Source organism: Vulpes lagopus, chromosome 9 (genome assembly GCF_018345385.1).
Source record: "Vulpes lagopus strain Blue_001 chromosome 9, ASM1834538v1, whole genome shotgun sequence".
NCBI classification, from domain to species: domain Eukaryota; kingdom Metazoa; phylum Chordata; class Mammalia; order Carnivora; family Canidae; genus Vulpes; species Vulpes lagopus.
In genome coordinates, this window is record NC_054832.1 from 42123128 (window position 1) to 42139004 (window position 15877).

General features: G+C 36.9%; 1 long non-coding RNA gene across 6 annotated transcripts in view; it reads right to left on the reverse strand.

Annotated features, from left to right (window-relative positions):
* The window catches only part of LOC121499025, a 190289-nt gene that overhangs the window by 24579 nt on the left and 149833 nt on the right, over nt 1–15877 (reverse strand). For all 6 annotated transcript variants that reach the window (XR_005989973.1, XR_005989971.1, XR_005989975.1 and 3 more), the window contains one exon: nt 1673–1824. This is a non-coding gene — a long non-coding RNA (uncharacterized LOC121499025). The remainder of the gene's footprint in view (nt 1–1672; nt 1825–15877) is intronic.

Genomic DNA, 15877 nt, shown 5'->3' on the forward strand with positions numbered 1-15877 from the left:
TATAGGAAATAATAATTCAGAAGGTTGCTTTGAGAATCAGATACAAATAATGTGATAGATTTATTATGAATTTGACCTCCCATTCATTTACCAAGTCATTCAACAAACGTTGACTGGCTGCCCATTAAATTCTGGGCACTGGGAAGAGCACCGGACACGGTTCTTCTCTCGAGGAGTTCACTGTCCTCAAAAGTAGACATGTAAAACCTAGCTCTGACCAAGAAGTAGTGAACACAGAAGAACTATCAGGCACCGTACTAGAAACACAATGGAATATACTTGCTTCTCAGGACAACTGAGGCTTTGAGAGGCTGAGTAACTTCTCCAGGGTGTGCAGTTAGACAGTGGTGGACATGAACTACAACAAAGCCTCCTTGTGTAAGCTGGACAGAGCAAGCACTGTGCAAAAGGTAGAGGCTAGGATCCTGGCAGAGGGCAGATTTCAGAACAAGATGGCTTTATCGGAAACTCCACTGCCCCTGGGGTTCCCTGTTCTGCATCTTTTCCTGAGAAATGAATTCCTTCCACTGTGTGATATTTCTCTTGTACAGATGCATCCCAGCTGGAGCTGGGACTGAGAAGTCACCTGCAGAATACTGTGTCTCACTACTCGCCTTCCATCCCCGTTAAAAAAAAAAACAAAAATAAATAAATAAAAATTCTGTGGTTAATGTTTTATGTACCTTTTAACTCTCCAGCAGCCATTTGGTCTCTGCTGTTTCTGTTTGGTGGCTAAATTTATATTTATTTTATGTGTTATTTCCTCTTAAATTTTGTAAGGACATGTATCTTCATGAAAAGAACAAAGGAAGAAAAACAACTTGTAAATTATCACAAGAAAAACCCCTGCTAAAAACAATAAGTTTGCTGACAGATGGCAAAATCAGTTGAAAAGCGAGTACCATATTTACTAAGTCTAACCCATTTAGTAAGCCAAAAAAGTGTTATCTAATTCTATCCCCTGTGTATGTGTGTGTTTTGGAATAAACAGATGCCTAATGAGCAATGTGTCTAGTGTAGTTTTGAAGGAACCTGGATAAACCCAGGTTCTGATTCAGGGTTTGATTTTGACAAATATAAAAGTGTATGAAGTCAAATCTATTGTAAATAAAGTTGTCAGAGCAAAAACAGCATTAAGATGCTGTCAAAGCAACATTATTTTTTAAAAAACAACACACCCCAGAATTATTGTACCACATAAATTCGCTTTCAGAAATCTCTCTATTATTTATATAGTCTCATAACAACTACAAAATACTTAAAAGAAGGCCACATGCCCTGTCAGCATTAGGAAGCCTGGATGTGAGCCCGGCCAGTGTAACAAGTTTGAATATTATCAAGCTTTTTATAAAACTATATTAAACAACGTGGGAACAACTCATCAAGACATACATTTGCTTATATCGTGTAGGGCATGGCTGAGACACAGCCTTCCCACCCTCACTTTCTTCCCTCCAAAGCCCAGTTTTCCAAAAGAAAGAAATGCTAATCCTACTATTGTCTTATTTTGAATTATGAGTTTTGAGACTATGTATTCAGATGGTTTTTCAGGATCCAGTCTAAACCGGGAAGAATAAATAAAGTCTGGGATACTGTATACATAAGAAGAACTTAGAATAGACTCAAATTCTAAGTGAACACATGTACCATGGTTTCTAGAAAGTGGACTTACAGGTTATTATTTAATGCTTCTGTGAGTTTCTTCAGGTGAAAACATCCCGAGCAATGATTTGCACAGGGTCGGTGTGGCGTAGATATTCCTCTCTGGGTAGGTAACAACATGGAGATAAAGCCGAAGAATTTCTTTTCTTTTTGGCCTTCTCTCTTTTTTAATAAAAAGTATGGAAACATGAAAAAATGATTAATCAAGTAATATCACACAAAGTAAACTTGAAAACAAGGAGTATTGTTAGAGATAAGGAAAACATGTCACGATGATCAAAAGGTCTATTCACTGGGGACACATAATCCTAAATGTGAATGTATCTCAGAACCTCCAGGTACATGAAGCCAAAATGACAGAAATAAAAAGTCAAATGTAAAAAGTACCCAATCATAATTGATGATGTTAACAATCTTCTCTCAGTAATTGATAGAATAAGTAAACAGCAAAGCAGAAAAGATGGACACCAACAATCGTCAACCGGACCTAATTGGTTAGTAGAAACCGATACCTAAGGATTGCCGAATGTACATGGGTTTCAAGTGTGTATGGAACACATGCTCTTACTGGGCTATAATTTTCATTTTTGTAAATAATGTTTTTTGGGTATTTGGCTGTTGCTATAGATGCTCTCGGTGCCTTGAGCAGACCTTCACTTTGCTACTATTTGCTAATAATAATAGCTTACAGTTGCCTCTTAGAGGATTGCCATTGGCTGATGGGAGCCACCTCAGCCTGTAGAAGCCACCCTGCTTGGGATATATAGAAGGACAGGCCACCCTACCAGAGGTAGCCCGTAGCTAGTGACCAGCTCATGTGGGGGTACAGCAGGTCAGCTACTTTGTGTCTGGGCAGGTCAAGCTATGGGGTGCAATTCATGTTCCAGAGCTCTTTATGAAATCGGGCTGAAGCTAGACTTAAAAAAAAAAAAAAAAAAAGAAAGAAAGAAAGAAAAAAAGGAAAAGAAAGAAAAAAAGGAAAAGAAAGAAAGAAAAGAAAAGAAAAGAAAAGAAAAGAAAAGAAAAAAGGAAAGGAAAGAAAAGAAAGAAAAGGAAAGCAAAGAAAGAAAAGAAAGAAAGAAAAGGCACAGAGCTTGGCTTTTCCTCTTCCTCATGCTTGCCAGGGACGGGAGCCGTGTATGTGGAGGACCGCAGGAAGGCAGTGGGCCCTGCCAAGACTTTCATTTCGGGTCACCCAAGAGAAGTAAGGAAACAAGACTCAAGTCTGCTCACTTTGGTCTTTGTTTCCTTAAGACATAAATCACCAAGAATAAAAGGAGAGAATCTGTCGGCTGTTTTTTTTTTTAATTTTTTTTTTTTATCAAAACGATGATAAACTGAATTATAAGAACAGAATAGCTTTAATTTCCTTGATTTAATTTCCTTGATTTAACCCTTTTTAAATCCAAGGTTACCAACAGGGTTGAGTTACCATATTAAAGTAGGCAGAGCTAATCCTGTAAAGCCACTCAGTGACATGCATTTTCCAGATGGTAGCTAGTGTTTTTCCCTTTCCCTCTAAAATACAAAAAGTTCTAGTTCATGGAAAGGTCCCAGAGAAAATTCTTGACTCCCTTCTGGGTAGGTTCAACCAAGATTCAAGTACAGAGTTCCCTCTTTTTTTCATTCCAGTAATTTGCTGAGCTGTGCTGTGCTGTGCTGCTTGGCAAGCTACTTAACCTTTCTGAACCCGATTTCAGAAAGCTCCAAAATATTTGACACATTTCTCCGGAGGCGCCAGTGGAATTAGTAAATGATTCAGCAAATGTGTTTTATGATTCCTGGAAAAGTAAGCTCATATTTTTATGTAAGTACCAAGTAATGTCAAATAAGTCTTATCATGCACTTTGCCCATCTATCCTAATGTACAATTTTAAATGAATTCTCTAGCTCTTCTTTATTTATGTGCTTATTTTATTTATGCCTGCCCTCTTTTTCAAAAGTCAATCTAATAGCCTTCATTTGGAAACAAATCTTGGAAAAGTTAATCATTGAGTATACTATACTAGTTAGTTCTTTCTCATTTTTGTTCTTCTGACTGAAAAACTAAAATATATTTGGTTTTTAGGAGAAGCTTCGAATATACAAATGTATGGCTTAGATCAGAGGCCAGATTTGGCTTACATGTAGCTGCCAACCTGTGATTTTGCCTAGGACAGAATCCACATTCACCCCACCCCATATACAAACTCTCTCTCATCCATTATTTATTCATGATTTGGTTTATATGCTTCAGGAGTTTTTTTCTTTTTCCTATATTTATTAGTCAGCAGAATAACCTCACAGAGAAATTAGCTATATATAACATTAAGCTGTAGGATAATAATAATAGTACGAGAGGCAATTTTATCCATCTGACCCCTCTAACCCACTGTTGCAACCACCCCTAAGACAACCGAGTCTTCCTATCTTCGTTTTCAAAATTTAAAATTTTATCTTTAACTTTTATCTTACGTTTACCTTCTTTTTAAAGCTGTTTTGCAAAGTTTTTATTTCAAACCCACAGCAAAGTACCATGCATACCCATATAACATTCACCTGACTTCACCACCTGTTAACATTTTGCCACCTTTGCTTTATCTCTTTCAAACACAATTACTTTGCTGAAATATTTGAAAGTAAGTTGCAGACAGGCAGATATTATGGCTCTTGACTTCCTCATACCTCAACATAAATCCCCTTAGAACAAGGACAGTCTTTGACATAAGCACAAAACCACTGTCACACTTCCAAATTAAGTGATAGAAGGATATTATTTAATACACAACTGTCCCCAAATATCTTTCAGCTGACCCTCCTCCACTCCCCAGCCCCAAATCAGAATCTATTTGAGGATCACACTTGGTATTTACTTGTCACATGTCTTTAGTTTTTAAAATATAATATGTCCCCTTTGATTTTTGTTTTTTATGACACACTATTTTTGAAGAGTATAGGTGTGTAGAATGTCTTCAAATCTGGATCAGCCAAATAGTTTCCTCATTACTAGATTCAAATTAAATATTTTGGCAAGAATATTACATAGGTGCTTTCTTGGACTTTGTATTCCATCACATCAGAGGCATGTCTTGTTATTGGTGATGTTCACTTAGATTATTATATCTCCCAGCTCTTTTTGCAACCAAGAAGTACCGTGTGGTACAATATTTTGAAATTATGTGAATATCCTGTTGCTCAATGATGTCCCAATCTTGGTGTGTGAGCAAAATGATTATTTTCTAATTTTTTTATGTCTCCCATGTTTATTAGTTATTCTTATTTACCTATTTATCTTCTCTCACACCTCTTTTCTTTAAATATTATTATGGTCTTATGGATTTTTGTTCATTTTTGATGCTCAAATTGTTAAGTAGTTTGACCAGTGAAGCCCATCTAGTTGACCTTTGTCTTTTAGACATCTCTCCATCCTTTGAGCACTTCAGAGCAGAATTTTCCAGGCTTACCTTGTGTTTTCCCTGCCTATACTTGGAATCAATCATGTCTCCAAGGAGTTTTGTTTTCTTTTAGAGAGATAATATTTAGAAACCAAGATTTGGGAACCAGGTATCCTTGTGGCCAATTCCCCCAGTGCTTCAGAGATGGCAGAAATCATGTAGGATAGACTTTTGAGGGAATGGAAAGGAGCTGTAAGGGCCCAGAGGTTGAGAGCCTAACACAGTTCCTGATGGCCCAAGTAGATTGGAAGGAGTGGATTCTATGAGCAACAAAGCTACTCAGTCTCCAAAATACCACCCAGGTTTGGGCAAGTTTCAACTCATTGATGGTCATGATAAAGCAAGGACAGAGGGTATTCTCAAAGTTTCATGACTTTTAAGCTCTTGTATAATCTTATGAAAAAAGAGAAACACTCAAACTGAGATTAAACTTTCTACCAGCCAGGAGAGACAGAGAAATAAAGATACAGGATGCTTCTTTGCCCCCACAGTTGTGAAGGAAATCCATTCCTATTTTGCAGCTGATTATGCTGCTCTAAGAAAGTTTTAGCTCTAAGAAAGTTTGCATTCATGTTTTTCATAAGGAAAATAATTATACAGTGTTCTTTGTATTTTTTCAACATTGACAGATGGTAAGTGAACAGCCTGGGAGGAGGAGAAATGACCCAACTTGCTTCTGCAGCATTAGAAAAGATATCAAAGCAAGAGGCAGACACTCCCAGTGCCAAAGACTTTGTTTTCTTTCTCCCTCATCTTATTCGAACTGATCACAAATTGCTTTATTGCATTCTACTGTGTCAAAGTAATTCCTTTTTACTTTCACATTGAAGAAATGTCTTAGCCTACCATAAAATGATTTCCTCAGATCACTTGAGGTTGGGAGTAATAGGTAATGAAAATTGTTCAGAAATCTGTCACAGTCATAACAACAACATATGGAAACACATAATATATCAATGTACTATTCAATATGAGAAGGCAAAAGAAAACTTTCCAATGAGCATTGTCCTGTGGACTGCAGACGATGCACCAGCATTAGGTTAGGGAAATTTTTTTTTTAAGATTTTATTTATTTATTCATCAGGGACACACACACACACACACACACACACACAGAGAGAGAGAGAGAGAGAGAGAGAGAGGGGGGGGCAGAGACACAGGCAGAGGGAAAAGCAGGCTCCATGCAAGGGTCATGATGTGGGACTCGATCCAGGGTCTCCAGGATCAGGCCCTGGGCTGAAGGCAGCGCTCAACTGCTGAGCCACCCAGGGATCCCAGGTTAGGGAAATTTTTAATGTGATTCCCTCTGACCTATCCAAGTGTATATAAGAATTATAATGCTTTACACAAGGCCAGATTCAGGTTGTTGGTTGATTAAACAATAATATTGAGAACATTCTGCATTGCCAATGAAAATCTTTTGTCCATTTTTATTTTTTGTTTAGCACATTTGTGGAACCAGTTAATGTAACAGCCCTCAAGGTAGAAAGTCTGGTGCCTAATCTACATATATTCTTTTTTTAAAAAATATCTTATTTATTTATTCATGAGAGACACAGAGGGAGAGGCAGAGGCACAGGCAGAGGGAGAAGCAGACTTCCTGTGGGGAGCCCGATGTGGGACTTGGTTCCAGGACCCTAGGATCACCACCTGAGCTGAAGGCAGAAGCTCAACCACTGAGCAATCCAGGCATCTCTAATCTGCATATATTCTTGAAGAAAAAACTCTAAAGCGTAGAAAATGGCTTTTACGTCATGTAGGGGTGGGCACAGTCGAGCTATACAGAGATAGCCTATGAATGATAAATAATCCATATATATAACTCCTGTTTTCAAGTATCTCAGATATCAAAATGAGAAGGGAAATGTGGACAATGACAATGACCAAAAGCTGTTACGTAATAAAGTACATGGACTAAAGTCAGAACATTTGAGCTTTGGTTCTAATTTTGTCATTAACTATGTGACTGTGGGCAAGTCACTTTCAGCAATGGTATTTGACAAAAAGGGTACATGTGTGGGAGTTTTGGACAAGATGACTAAGTCCTAATAATTATTTTTGCTTCTCTTGGCAACAAGCTTCGCACAAAAGTAACATGTGTTTAAAATAATGGAATATGATTTAGCAGTCCAAAAACTTCTGTAATATTATGTAGTTCTTTTTTTATTGATTGATGGCACATTCTGGGTAATAGGGTATATTTATTTCTATAGTGTAGCTGATGAAACTGATAATACTCATAAACGCTCACTTTTCCTCAAAGATCAGTATGTATGCTATACATATATAACTAGAATCCAGACTCTCTGAATATTAATTTTATCCACAAATATTTACTTAGTGAGTACTAGAAATGGACCAATACGTATTGAGTATTCACTATGCTAGGAAGTTTGAAAGCAAGGATTCTGGAATCAGAAATGCCTGAATTTTAATCCTGACTGCAATTTCCTAGCTGTGACTTTGGATGACTTCTGTGACTCTTGGGTGGCGGAGAGAAGTTTATAAGGAAAGGCTCAATTTTCTAAAGGTGAAACATATCTACTTTAATGCTTTCAGTGATCCTATTTCTGGTGCAAGTATACTACAAAATATTTATGAATCTGGATAATAAAAAATTATTAAGTAAAATGTCATTTATAACAATCAGAATATATATTAAACTTATCTTACAAATTACCTAAGTTGATGGCAGAAAAGCTCATTAGCTCATATGATGAGTATACACTGTGGACTAATATGGTCCTTAGGAGGGAAAGATATTTGAAATAGTAAATAAGAACCAATTCTCAAGGTAGAGAATCTTAAGCATTGAGTGAGGGATTTGGAGTCTCTGTTAGTAGATGATGAACGGACAGGCCATCCAACCCAAGATTCCATTGATGGAAGAGTCCACAGTATATTACACTCATTGTAGCAGATGGAAACCTTGAAGAGCCACCTCAAAAGATACTATTCTACGAGCCTCTGCTCCTGGAGATGCCGCGGGAAGCATTCTGACTTCACAGATCTGCCTGGGAATCCTGGATGGCTGCTCAAATCGTTTTCACTGGATGTATATGAGGGTCTCTGTCCTTCAAGCAAAGAAAAAGCCAGGCACCTTTTCAAGCAAAGAAAAAGCCAGACCTCCATTTGTCTTTTTGTTTCCTCTGGGTAAATAAAAATGGAACAAATAAACTTTTAACACTAAACCTGTGTTTTTTGTTTTTTTTTTTAATTTTTAGTTCCTGGATAGTTTTGAGATAGAAAAAAAAACAAACAAACAAACACTTGAGTATTAGAAATTTAAATCTGACAAATGATTTAATTTTAAGTTGAAATGTGAAATGGCAATATAGGAGGGTCTCCTGCATGAGACTGTGATGTGAATTCAATGGAATAATAGATGAGCAGCTAAGATATGACTTAGTTACCTTGAGACTGATCTCCCCTTTGTCATACATTCAAAAGAAAATAAAAGTGAATCCACATAAAATCTTCGAAAGATCACGGATATGTTCTCTGAGAGTCTCTTGAAAGCATTTTGGAGAAGGTTAGACAGAAAACAATCATCTTTATCTTTCTTCTCAAAGTCAAAACCCCCCACAGGGCAGCTGCCCCAATCTTTTATAATTCTCCTTAAACACCCTTCTTTAAACTTCTCTTTCTTTGCTTCACCTTGGTTCTTTTCTCTGTATCCCACTCACCTACTGTGGCCCACTCCTTATCCCATAAAGCCATCTGGTCTTGGTTCCCTTCAACGGAACTCCAATTGAGTAGTTTTTTTCCCCTAGTGATCTCCTACAACCCCATGACCTTATATAACATTATGTAACATATATATACTAATGACTACCAGATTACCCTATGCAACAAGCATCTACAGCATCTGATAATCACTACAGACTCGTATCCAACTACCAACTTAGATGTTATCTCCAATTAATATGCCAAAAATGTGACCCTTGATTCTTGTCATCCCAAATGTTTTTCTCTCCCATTTTTCCCCCTATATCAACAAATTGCACCATCATCTGTCATTTTCTTAAAGGGAAGAGTTAACTTAGCCTTTCTCTTAACCCATGCATTGAGTCTCTCAGGAAAGCCTTTCACTTCTAACTCAAAACATGTCACAAATCTACCCACTTCCATCGTCCTAGTTCCAGATGTAATCACTTCTCAAATGGTCTCCCGTAACAAACCCAAAACTAGACTCATGATCATTGACACTTGACAGTGGCCTTTTAAAACAGAAGTCAGAGATTTTTTTTTTTTTTAATTTATGTCACAGAGTTCTTCTGCCCAAAACTCTCCAATGGCTTCCATTGCCTGAAACTCTCCAATGGTTTCCATTCCATTTGAGCAAACCCAAATTCCTGCAGACCATAAAGCCTTACAATACCTGGTTCCTGCTTCCTACCTTTCCATCCTCATTGCATTGCATTTCCCCATCTCTCGCTACCTCTCAGACATCTTAGCTTTCCTTTTGTTTCATGCTTCCAACAGGCATGCTTGCACTTGCTCTGGACTCCTCCTAGTTTCAAATGACTGTCTTCTTTTTTGTATGGGTTTAAGTCAAATATCACATCCAGCAAGAGCTTTCCCTTAGCATGTTATCTTCCCTCAAACCAGGTTCCTCTATCTTATTTTATTAACATTAGTCAAAATTCTCAGGAATAATTTTGAAAATATGTGTATATGTATATTTGTTCATTTTCTGTCTTCCATTGGTCTTGCATATGTCTTATTTGAGGGTAAAAGCCAGGAGGACAGGGACCATAATTTTTCATATCTACAGCTATACTTCCACAGTTTAGGACACTTCATGGCAAAATAGATGCTTAGTAGTTGATAGTTGAGTGATTGACTGAATGAGGATTTTAATTTTTTTTTTTTTAATTGTTGCTTGCTTCTTCGGTGAATTGTTGTGTCTTCTAAGGACCCAGAGTTTTCTCTAGAAAACTTTTCTTCTCTATCTCCTGCTGCAATCAGAGATATTCAGATGGCCTTAGGCATACTGTGGTCTCTCTTAACTGCATGGTGTTTATCAAAGGTTCTTCAATAGTGCCTTGAAGCCAAGGAATTAAAAAATGTTTTTGGGAATAAATCCAGCAGCTTCAGACTTAATATTTCCAGCATTCTTCATGGTCTATGTCTATAATGAGAAAAGGAAGATGAGTGCTCACTAAGTTCTTTTCTTTATGTGTACACGGCTTGCCCCTCGTGAAATAATCTCATGAGTGTCACCAACCCCTAAGCACTGGACTATTCTGCATTTGTTAGGGAATTGCATAATGCATCCTGAGATCTATGAAGCACCAATAAGTCAATGGCTGGATCTGTACAGGAATTCCATTTGGAACCAAATCTGGTACAAATGAAAGCAAAGAAGCCATCAGATTCGTTCATTCTATTTCCTCTCGCATTACCTTCTTCATATTACTGCCATCCCTTCCCCAACTCCTGCAATAGCCTCTTACCTGGATTCTCAGCATGTACTCTTGTCCCCGTCAAGCATGCAATCATCTTTTCAAGCCTAAAATGGGATCATGTCTCTTACTTTCTTAAACATTTTTAAATATTTCCCATTGTTAGGAGTTAGGAGAAAGACCAAAATCTTTAATAAGGCCTTTGAGTAGGGCAATCGCTTAACTTCCTCAGCACACTGGAATGCATTTAAGAGTGAAAGGGTATGTTACAATTAATTATACTGGACAGCAGGCATCAACAGAGACATTTTAGACTTACTGGGGTGTATGTCATTTTACTCAGCCTTTGCATTTGTTTGTCCCACCTTTCCCTCAAGCTGCATGTCTCATCATACCTGCTCTTGCTTTCTTACCCTTCCTTAGCCACATCCATCTTCTCCAAATTTCAAATTCTGTGCCATTCTGACTACAGAAGTACTTTTCCCTCTGCCTGGATTATTCCTGCATCTTCAGCCCACCCTTCTCCTTCATAGTTATTTACTTTTCTCAAGTGGACCCCAACTCTAATAATCATGTGTCAGCTAATGATCATTTCCTCAGCAAACTTCCCCTGTCTGCCTCATTTAGCTAGTTCCCCCATTCTTCACTCACTGTACTAGATTGTTCACTGAAAATGTACTCACACTCCTTGAAGTTAACATTTACTGATGTGGTTATTTCATCCAGTCTGCACCCACCCGCCTCCAGACTATGGGAGCAACAGGAGACTTGGCATTTTTTTATCTCTGCATCTAGAGAAGTGCCTGAATCTCTGTATGTGGAAAGTGCCTGACACATCGTAAACCTGCTTACTTATGAGTTGAGTAAATTAATTAATACTGCCCTTACGCTCATGGAATTCACACAGGGGGTCTAAGATATATAGATACTTGTATCTATCTGTATATATACTGTATATCTATGCCTACATATCCCTATATTTATCTACTTATATATACACAGTACACTGGTAGGAATGATTGCTATTGTAGGTGATTTTTTAGAGTATATTTTTCTTTCTCTTTTAAAAAATGTTGAATGGAAGAAGTCTTAGGTGCTTGTCTACCTCTCTTATGAAACCATTTAAATTTTTGCTTCTTTTAGAGGAAAAATGGAGGAAAATGAATGTTTAGGTCTGCATAAGACGAGGTGACCAGCATGGGAATTAAAGATTCGTGGTTCAATGACTGTATTCCACATTCATAAAATGAATCGTCTTTAGCATATCCAATATTTTAATTTCAGACACATTCACAATCAATACTGATCATCACAGTCTAGTCAATTGTTCAGTGATCCATGTCAATCATGATGACAGCTGAAATTCATCGATTGGGTATGTCCTACACAGGCGGAGTTGCCACTGGGAAAAGCATTTTCCAGGAAGCAAGATCAGGCCTCCCCAGTTTGTAAAATAACTGGCAGTTGTCACATGAGCCCCCAGGTGGTCATGTCCCCTCAGACAACTCCTGCAGTTGAAGTGCCAAATTTCCTAGATGCTCTCCCATCCTTTCCAAAACTTTCTGAAAATTATCAGATATATATATATATATATATATATATATATATATATATACTATAAATATATTGTAGGGAGAATTCTAACTTTAGTTCTAGAAACTTCAGAATTTTAAGCATCATCTCTTAATATGCTAAAGGAATATTATGGGATTTGACATGGAACTTATGGGCCATCCTAAGCACCTTAAAAATAAAACCTATTGAAGGCTGTGATAAAGAATTAGTCTCACTCTCCAGGAAAGGTTACTGTACATTAGTAATTTCACAGTCAAATTTAGAATACTGCTTCCATTCCTTCTTAAGATTTCAAGAATCTCTTAGTTAAAAAAAAAATTTTTTTTTCTGCATGAGGAAGAATGGATAGGTGTAATATGAGAAAGCATCAAATAGTAGACAGCCAATATTGTTTTCAGTGCAAAATCTTACAAAAGAAAATTTCAAGAAAATCTTCAATAGACACAGAATCTGCTTTTAATAGTTTAATCATTACAATTCCTAAATTATTCCCTCCTAGACTTGGTTACAGTCAAACTACATGGAGTCAGTCTTGGCATAGGCCATTTGATCAGAGAGAGGGGGTGGTGGGGGGAGTCCAGATGAACTTTTTATCATCCCCTTCTTTCATCTCACACTGTGCATGAGCACATATACATACACAGGCACACATACTACCATCTGTTGCATTAAGTACAAGCTTTGTCCTCCCTTGTAACTCAGAGGAAAAGACAGCTAGGTAGAGATCAGTAGGTCACAAATCATGGAGGTTCTATCATACTTTGTCATCTTTGTCATAGCAAATAGCAGCTATCAAAAATGTCTGGCAACAAGGAAGGTTTCTTTGGGAAATATAATTTATATATTTATATATATATATTTATATATAATATAATATAATAATATAATACAATTTGTATGTTTTAGACTTTTGAGATCCCTATCAAAGCCCTACAGAGAATCTTTAATAGTCAGTATGTTTTCTCATGCTAAGTATGGAAAGAACATAATAGCATTAAAACCCTGCAATATGAGAATATTGGTTCTGAAGAAAAGTAAAAAGGAACATAATATGCTTCATCCTATGAAATACAATCAGAATTCAAAGACAAAAATCAGTAAAACAGTAGAATGAGATGAGAAGGAGATTGAAGAGGCAGGAAAACAAATTGAAAGCCAATACACAAAATTAGAAAGAAAAGCTAAGACATGAAAGAAAGAAAAAAGGAGGGAAGGAAGGGAGGAAAGGAAGGAAAGGAAGGAAAGGAAAGGGAAAGGAAAGGAAAGGAAAGGAAAGGAAAGGAAAGGAAAGGAAAGGAAAGGAAAGGAAAGAAAAAAGCAAAGATAAATTGATTCATTACAAAAAATGCAATTTGCTAACTCTTGGGATCATCACAGTGAATACAAAGGAAAAAGGCAAAGGGAACAAAGCAATAATAGCTATGAGAAAAGAGAATTCAACATAATATGTCACTGGTATCTTCAGAATAAATAACCCAATGAAGCATAAGAATTATACACAGAATGAAAAAAATTCCCCTGCGATGAGGAGATACATTGAATCTCCATAGTGAGAACACCTCTGCATCTCAGAAACCCAGAAAAATCACACAGAACCACATTTTCGCTGATTAAAATGAATGGCAAAAAATAGGGAAATGATATCACAGGCACACAGAAAACTCTTTAACTACATGGAGGGCTCCCCCACCTCCCGATCAGCCTGCTTTTGGATTTCTACACAATCAGTGTTAGAATATGAGGGAGCAATGTTCAAACAGTTTGGGGGAAAATAATTTAAGTATGAAGGCAATAGACAGGTAGTTCGCCACAAACTTGGCCTCAGAAAAAGAGAAACAATGATCTCCTCTCAGGAAAAAAAAAAAAAAGAAAAAAAAAAAAAAAGAAAAAGCCCATGTGCATTTAAATCACACAAAAGAAAAAAAAAAAGAATTCATAAATGTTAAAACTGGTAAAAGAACTATAACTGTTTCTTATTATTAGAGACTAAAGTATAAATTATGAAAAAAATTCCTAAATAATAATTATTATTTTAAACAGCATAATATGAATTACTAAAGTTATTAAAAGTATAAAATTATTAGTATAAAAATAATACTCCAAATATCCCAAGTCAGGAAGTGGTGAAGTGGGGAAAAAGTCTGACTGTTACCTTCACATATGTCATAGGAAGCAGCTAAAATGTAAAGTGCAAGTAAAAAGAATTGTCCCAACAGCTGGATGATTTTCATAATCTTTTTTTTTTTTTAAAGCATATAAGGACTTTTGAAAAGTAGTTTCCCTTGTGATTAGAATTTTTTATTTAATTTTAAGAATTATTTTAATAGTCATGTTACCTTCAGTTGTTTCTATTAAATCATGTAAAATTAATTTTAATAAGTTTTAATTTAGAGATGGTATGTATAATTTCATCTCATCTTACAAAAAATATTTTTTTTCTAACTCCTCATTATTCCTTTGGTCCGTGTGATCGTCCAGTGTCAACAATCATTGTTTCTGGGTAGTGGTAGTTTTTGTGTAATTCTTTTCAATTTGTGGTTACCAAGTTTATGATTTAGTGTACTGATGGATTTGAATTTTTAATAGTAAGCATGCATCTTTTTTAACAAGCGCAATCAAGTTATTAATCTGGAATAATAAAAAAGCAAGTTAAAATGTCTCAGTAATTTATTAGTTGGCATACTTTCATTTTTAGGAGGTCAGTGTACATTTTTCTACTTCTCTTTTTTATTTTCTTATTCCCTAATGTTCATGAATGGAGAAGTCTGTGGAGATTCTTTGCCAAAGATTAGTCTAATAATCGGTAATTCTTTTTTTTTTTTTTAAAGATTTTTTTTAAATTTATTTATTCTTGAGAGATAGAAGGAGAGACAGAGCCAGAGACACAGGCAGAGACACAGGCAGAGGGAGAAGCAGGCTCCATGCACCGGGAGCCCGACGTGGGATTCGATCCCGGGTCCCCAGGATCGCGCCCTGGGCCAAAGGCAGGCGCCAAACCGCTGCGCCACCCAGGGATCCCTTATGAAGTTATTATAAAGGTTTTTAAAAGTATATCAAGTTGCTGGTAAAAAGTAGTAGATTCTTCCCAGGTCCGATTAGTGGTTGCCTGGCTGTGTGTACTGTGCACCTAGAACAGAAAGGAGGGACCTCCCTGAATTTACTTCTTCACTGCTCAGGATATTTTGTCTCCTTTCTCTTTCAAGCTGGAGAACGGCCTCGAGCTGGGGGTGGAGGAGACCCGAGGGCGGTTGTACGCCAGGCTGTGAACCGTGTAAGCCACCTCACTGGGAAGCCATTTCCAAGTCACATAGTGTTGGTGATTAATGCTGTATTAGTGACACCTCTGTAAGTGGGTTACAGATTGTTGCTGTGGTGTGTATAAAGCTTATTGGATAAATGTCTTTAGGAAAGGGAAAGGCATTAGTCTCTTGGTGATCAATAGGATAATAAATTGTGTTTTGTTTCTCTACCTGGATTTAATGTTTACTTTTCAAATAAATGCTAGCTTGCTCATTGCTTCTCTGGTTTTCAAGGCTCACAGTGTCTTGAAACACTTACAGTCACTCTCCACAGTCAGCAAATCCCTAGCTTCTCTGCGGGACAGTCACACAAAAGGATAGAATATTAAAGCAACTAAAAGCAAAATCAGATGATTTAAGGGGTGAGTGTGGAACAGAGCTTTGATAATCTACTCATCAAGCAGCATGTGAATTCCAAATGGAACCAGATTTTCAAATAGAAGCATCCTCTCCCACCCATCAAAAAGACACCTGAATGCCCGCCCTCTAACATACGAAG